Source organism: Sorex fumeus, unplaced genomic scaffold (genome assembly GCF_029834395.1).
Source record: "Sorex fumeus unplaced genomic scaffold, SorFum_2.1 ptg000032l, whole genome shotgun sequence".
NCBI classification, from domain to species: Eukaryota; Metazoa; Chordata; class Mammalia; order Eulipotyphla; family Soricidae; genus Sorex; species Sorex fumeus.
Window position 1 is genome coordinate 7,217,903 of NW_026606089.1, and position 7,771 is coordinate 7,225,673.

General features: G+C 40.1%; 1 pseudogene; it reads right to left on the reverse strand.

Moving 5' to 3' along the window:
• Positions 1–218: 218 nt before the first annotated feature.
• Positions 219–315, reverse strand: LOC130025853 (uncharacterized; annotated as a pseudogene).
• Positions 316–7,771: the final 7,456 nt, after the last annotated feature.

Consider the following 7,771-nt stretch of genomic DNA (forward strand, 5'->3'; position numbering starts at 1 on the left):
GGTGCTTTGATTGTTCAGACATGTTTCTTGCAGGAAGCAGAATGTTGGGTTCAGTTTTCTAATTCATCTTCCTATTCTGTGCCTCTGAATTGGCACATTTAGTCCATTGACATTGAGAGAGATTGTTGTTTTGGGGATTTGTGCTCTCTTTATGTAGAATTTTTGTACTTATGGGGATTGTCTTAGCTTAAAGTAGACCTGTTCATTCTTCTTGCAACAAAAATATGGAATGCTTTACAAGTTTGCATGTTATCTCTGTGCAAGGACCATGCTCATCATTGTATCATTTCAATTTTAGTATATGTGTTATCAAACCTAGTAGGAGTTAATTTTTCCATATTTTTCGCTTCTTATTACTTTGAGTGTTGTCCTTCCTCACTCCTATGGCAGACAATGATTCCTAATCAAGGAATGTATTTCAAAGCAGCATGAATAAATAGATTTAGAACTTTAATGTCCCAGAAATAAAAATATGGTTTTTACTATATTATCGTTTACCATACCCTAGGCATCAGTTTTACAAAATAATTCTTTTGGAAGATGGTATATGAGTTTGTTTAATGTTGTTCCCTGAATCCTTCATTAAGAACATTAAAATAGAGCCTTTTGCTGTTCTCACCTCAGTCCTGTGTACATCTCCAGGAAAAGCTGGATGGTGTTGTCTGCACTTTGACCACCTTGAATGTATGTAGGATTTTTCTCCTGAAGGATGAGGTGAGGATCATATTGATGATTTCATTCCACCTTATTACAAGTTCAACTTGAACGGAAGGTGAGACTCATGAGGCTCCTATAAAGGACAGAACAATGGGTCTCAGTGAAGTTTAATGGCCAACTCACATTAACAACATAGATGACTCAAAGTAACCTGTGTGCATCTTTGTGTATAGTGAGTTTCATATCTACTGATAGTGATTCTCAGTCATGACACATGGGCAAAACAAACCTGTAATTAAAAATCTAGTTCCCTGAGCAGAGTGGGTTCTCTGAGGTGATTGAACAAGTGTGTAGTAATTTATTACTAAGCACATAAGTATTTTGAATGATGTGTACTTTTCGATCTAAAATTAATTCCAAATATGTCTAAAACGACAGTGTCCTGACCTCGCACATGGCTTTCCTCACCGAGGCCCCTTGGAGGTGCCGGGGTGAATTTCCCTCACCGACCTGATTAGAGCCCCGGCAGCTGAAGACCTCTGCAACCAGCCATAGGTACGCTTAAGACCACCCTTCCCAAGCTTGAAGGAGCCTCATGCATGAAGGAACTGAAAGAGGAACCCAGATGTGCGGGACCGGGGGATGAGAACTCCATGGCTGCTCAGATCAAGACTGTGCCCCCTCCTTCCAGATCCCCCATCTTCTAATAATTAAGTGCTACAACCACGAACTGCCCCTGGATCCATGTAATGCCATCAATGGCCAACATCCAGAGACTGGATCTTATTTAGAAGACAGCAACACTGATTGTCCAGTTCTCACTCTCAGAGAACCTGGTAGGCTTCTGCGAGAATCTGGCCCGCATAGCGGAGTCTTTGTTTCTGGTCACTGTTTCTTTTGAGGTACAGACGCTGCTTAATTTAAGATAGTCCCCTTTGTTTATCTCTGTTTCCAGTTGCTTGGCAAGTGGCGTGTTATATTTGAAGATACCTTTAGCTTCAATGTCGTGGAGGGATTTGCCGACCTTGTCATCAATGAACCTGAGGGATTCTGGTCTGATGTTGAGGCCTTTGACCCATTTTTATCTGACTTTTGTGCATGGTGTTAGGTAGAGGTCTGAGCCATTTTTTTTGCATGTAGCTTTCCAGTTTTTTCTGCAACGTTTGTTCAGGAGGACTCTCTTGATCCACTTCACATTTCTTGCTCCCTTATCAAAGATTAGATGATTATATATTTGAGGGTTTGTGTCAGTATATTCAATCCTTTTCCATTGGTCTGCAGCTCTGCCTTTGTTCCAGTACCATGTTGTTCTCATTATTATTGTTTGTTGTAGAGTTTGAGGTTGGGGAAGGTGATGCCTCCATTGTCTTTTCCCCAAGAATTGCTTTAGCTATTCGTGTGCGTTTGTTGTTCCATGTGAATTTCAGGAGTGCTTGATCAATTTCTTTGAAGAATGTCATGGGTATCTTTATAGAGATCAAGTTGAATTTTTACAATGCTTCTTGGAGAATTGCCATTTTGACAATGTTAAATCTCCCATTCCATATGCAGTATATATGTTTCCATTTCCTCGTGTCGTTTTTAATTTCCTGATGTATAGGTCCTTTACCTCTTTAGTTAAGCTGATTCCAAGGTTCTTGATTTTCTGCGGCACGATTGTGAATGGGATTGCTTTTTCATGTCACTTTCTTCTCTCTCATTACTTGCATATAAAAAAGCCATAGACTTTTGGGTATTGAGTTTATAGCCTGCAATTTTACTATAAATGTCTATTGTCTCTGGGAATTTTTCGTAGAGATTTTAGTATTCTCTGTATATAGTATGATATATTCTGTGAATAGTGAGAGATGATTTCTAACTTTCAAACATGAAAAACCCTTAATATCTTTTTCTTATCTATTTTCTCTTCCAAATACTTCCAGTACTACATTGAACAGAAGTGCCAAAATGAATTTTTACTTAGCATATTCTGTCTGTAAATTTCTATGCTAAGAACTGTGGAATAAACAGTGATATCTTAGTAATTCACAAGTAAATTATGAAGACAGATAATTTAAAAGAATTTCTTTGTATAAATTTCCAAAATGTGTAGCTTTTATTAAATATATTAAGAATAAATCGTAGGTCTTGATTATACCAGGAAGATTATTTTCCTGTTAGAAGTTACCCTTCTAAAATGCAAGAAAGAGACACATTTTGAAAATGTTGATTATTCGTTCATTAATTCAAAGAATATTTGTTAGTCTGGTGGTGCAGTGCCTGCAGGAAGTCAACCTGTACCCTTAGGTGAGTACATCAACAGTCTGATGGTGTCTTCATGCTTCCTGATAACCTCAAATCACCACTGTGCCTCTGGCTGGCTCCCAACAACTCAGGACTACGTTTCCCGAGAAATTAAACTCCCGAAAGATATGTGGGAGCCATGTTCACAAACCAGCCCTGGCTCAGCTATACAAGCTAATGCATTGGTCGTGTGTCAGAGACCCATAGACAAATTTGGAACATATCAACAGCCACTGTTAACCTTGGACCTGCAAAAGGCTGAAGACACTAGGCTAAATCGGAGGGAGGCAGGTTAGTTTGGTGCCCACCCAACCAGAACCCAGTGCAGCCACTTGCTCCCACAATCCAAAATCGCCACCATGCTCTCCTCTGGTTTCCATCGTCTCAGGATGGCTCTCACTGAAATATTACAGCTGAAAATTCGGATATGCGGGTTTTGTGACTGAAATCTCCAGGCTTTCTCTGGGCAGAATGGGAATCCCTCCCCCACTGCCCTGTACTTATGGAAGCCTCAGCATTCATTTCCATACCTCAAAGCTACTCCAGGCTTACCTTCCTGATAAAAATGCTAAATTCCTTGAACAAACATGATGACCTCTTAGTACCTGTACGAGACCCTTAATGCACAAAATAAAAAGGAGACAGAGAGAAAGAATTAAAGCGCCTGCCATAGATACACACTGGGGGTGGGTGTAGGGTGTTGGGGGATGGTTTTAGGGAACCAGGAATATTGGTTTTGGGAAATGTACACTAGAGGAGGGACGGATGTTGGATCGTTGTATGACTGGAAGCAAATTATGAATAGATTTGCAATGGTCTATCTCACAAATATTGGATAAAATATTAAAAATATATATCCTTCATTTGTACCTCAGAATACTGATGGAACTTTAAAACCTAGCATATGTATTTTTGTGTTCTCTGTAGGAAAAAAAATGTTTCTCACCTGTGTGCCAATAGCTTGTAGAAAGCTAAACCCAAAGATATATCAATGACTGTCTTTGGCATGAATACTGTAATTGCAGCTATGTTATGTTTTAGAATCAGTTCATGCACAAGACCTCAAGAGGAGCAGTGGCAACGTGCACCAATGTTGAATGGATAATGTTTCAGGAGCTTACAAGGGAGATGGGAAGATTTGGCATGAGTAAAGGGAAGAAACAGAAGAGTGAAGTACTAATAAGTATCATGAGAAAAATGCAAGGGAGGACATTTCCTGGCAAGTGTCACACTCTGTTGAGCTTCTGGTGAGGATAAGTTTTAGAAAGTATCTTTCACATTTAGTGGTAAAAAGGTAAATTTGATGGTTGTATTTAAAATTTACTTTAACGATTAGAATTACCAAGAGATACAAAGTTACAAAGTTGCTCATAATTGAGTTTCAGTCATCTAATGTTCTAGAACCTTTACAGTATATTGGGACATTTTTGAAGGAATATCCCTGGTGCGAAGACTAGGGCATCTGAATCTTAACACATTTCACCAAATATATAATCTGTACTCATATGATTTACACTGTCTCCCCTGCTCTTTGATTTATGTTTTCATGCAATATTTCCTTGTGAACCTCACCTCTAGTGAGGCTCCCTATTTAAGACAAGTACATGTTTCTGGGGCACTACATATTTTTTGGTTGCTGGGAGAGTCTGTAAAGCAATGCTCAGGAGGTGTGGGGGCCCCACAGACAATTTTCAGGAAACGTGGCCATGGTGCTTGGGGTCCTCTGAGGCTATACAGCCTTTGATACTCTGGCAATCAGGTGGTGCTGGGAGTCAAATTGAGTGCATGTGAGACAAGTTCCATAAGCACTACACTATCTCCTGCGGCCCTGGGTATTAGATTTATGTCAGCATTCTGAGGTCCTCCCTTTTGTCAGAAAGCAGAGACTTGTGCAGGAGAAAGTGGAAGAGACTTTAGGGTTTAGCTAGGTTGACTGAGTAGCTGGTGATACCATTAAGATTGGAACATAAAGTAAAAATAAAACAAGAGCCCGGTGCCTTTTCCCGCTGAACTCGACACCCTCCACAGGGGTACACCTGCGGGGAACACCTGCAGCAGCTCCTTTGGACTATCCATCACCTTATCAGCCCCTCCCCTCCAGGTGGGTAGAGGGAGCACCAGCCAGGTTCACCACTCCTCCACTCCTCACCCCCAGCCCCCCTCCTTTTCCTGCAGAACTGGACACCCTCCAGCAGGGGACACCTGAGGCAGTTCCATGGGATTTTCCATTGCTCTTCCTACATTCCAGGATCCTGGGTGGGAGTGACCCTGGGATCAGAAAAGAGAGCCAAGAAAATACAAGAAGAAAAGAGAACAGAATTTTAAAAAGCTACAAAAAGAAGATTCAGAAATAAAGGATTCAGTGGATGAAATTAAAAAGTTAGTAAGTGCCCTGAGCAATAGGATAAGTGCAGCTGAAGAGAGGATCAGCGAGCTTGAAGATGAGCAACAGAAATCCCACTGGGAAGAACAAGCAATAGGAAAAGAGATCAAAATGGCTCTAAGTAGAATCAGAGACATAGGGGATGACGCCAAGAGGAACAACATTACAATCATTGGTTTACCAGAAGGACAGGGAAACATCCCCAATGAAAAAGCTAGAGTAAAAGAAACCATTGCTGAAAAGTTCCCAGAGTTAAGGAAAGCAGACATCCAGATCCAAGGAGCCAGAAGGGTACCAGCTAAAAGAGACCCCAGAAAAAACACTCCAAGCATATCATAGTCAGAACGATGGATGCTGTGGACAGAGACACAATATTACAAGCAGCAAGGTCAAAGAAGGAAATTACATACAAAGGAGCACCCCTTAGATTCACAGCAGACCTATCAGTGGAAACCCTCAAAACCGAAGGCAATGGTTGTATATAGTGAAAAAATTCAAAGAAATGAACGCCTCACCGAGAATACTCTATCCAGCTAAACTCTCACTCAAATTCGATGGAACGATACACCACTTTTTAGATAAACACAAACTCAGGAACTTCATACACTCAAAACCAAATCTAAAAGAAGAACTAAAGGGGCTCCTGTAAGAAAAGAATGAAAACGCGTGTAAACACAATCAACTCCTACAGGAAGATGGCAGAAAACCCAATGACAATACTCTCCCTTAATGTCAATGTCTAAATGCACCAACCAAGAGACACAGAGTGGCAAAATGGATCCAGAAACTGAAACCAGCATTCTTCTGTCTACAGGAAACTCATCTGAACAATCAGAGCAAACACAGACTCAAAGTGAAAGGATGGAAAACAATCCTGCAAGCAACCAGCTCCATCACAAAAGCTGGGATGGCCACACTAGTATCCGACAACATTAATGTCAGGCTGAAAAAGATTAGAAGGGACAGCGAAGGCCGCTTTCTCTTCATCAAGTGATACATACAACAGGAAGAAATCATACTCTTAAATGTATAAGTACCTAATGAAGGTACAGCTAGATACTTAAAACAACTGCTAACAGATTTTAAAGAGGACAGTGCTAGCAACACAATAGTAGATGGAGACTTCAACATCGCCTTATCACCTCTGGATAGATCAACAAGAACAAAACTCAGCAAGGAAACATTGGCTTTGAATGAAGAAATAGAAGAGAAAGGAATTATAGACCTATACAGGGCTTTACACGCCCCAAAGAAAGAATACGCATTCTTCTCCAGTGCTCCTGGAACATTTTCCAAAATCGACTATGTGCTAGGCCACAAAACATACCTCAATAGAATCAGGAAGATAGAAAGAGTATCAACAATCTTTTCAGACCATGACGCACTGAGGATAGATGTGAATCACACACAGACACGGACAACCAAATCGAACACCTGGAAAATAACCAAGTCACTGCTGAACAATGTGTGGGTCAAGAAGGACGTCAAGGAAGAAATCAAAAGATACCTGGAAACAAATGAGAACGAAGACACGAACTACCAGAGCTTATGGGATGCAGCTAAAGCCCTATTAAGGGGAAAATTCATAGCTCTGCAAGCATATCTATGGACGGAAGAAAAGATGCACATAAGCAACTTATTTCACAGCTCAAGATCTTAGAAAAGGATCAAGAAAAGGCACCTAAATCGGGCAGAAGGACAGAGATCATAAAACTTAGAGCAGAAATCAACGACATGGAAACCTAAGAAACAATCCGAAAGATCAATGAAACCAAGAGCTGGTTCTTTGAGAAAATAAACAAGATAGATAAACCACTAGTAGCACTCACAAAGAAACAGAGAGAGAGAAAACTAATAAACCGAATCAGAAATAAAAATGGAGATATCACAATGGAAACCAAAGAAATTCAAAAGATCATCAGAGACTACTTTGAAAGTCTGTATGCCAAGAAAAAAGAGAATTTAGAAGAAATGGATAAATTCCTGGATTCCTATAATCTCCCAAAAATGAGTCAAGAGGATATAAAATACCTGAATATACCTAGTCATAAAAATGAAATTGAAACTGTAATCAAAATTCTTCCCAAAAACAAAAGCCCAGGTCCAGATGGATTCACTACCTAATTTTTCCAAACATTTAAAGAGGATCTACTGCCCGTCCTTCTCAAACTTTTCCAGGAAATTGAAAAAAACAGAAACTCTCCCAAACAGTTTCTATGAATCCCATATCTCTCTAATACCAAATGGAAACTAAGACACCACGAGAGAAGAAAACTACAGGCCGATATCACTGATGAACACGGATGAGAAGATTCTGAACAAAATACTAGCAAAGAGAACTCAACAGCTCATCAAAAAGATCATACACCATGACCAAGTGGGATTCATCCCGGGGATGCAAGGATGGTTTAACATTCGGAAATCAATCAACATAATCCATCATATCAA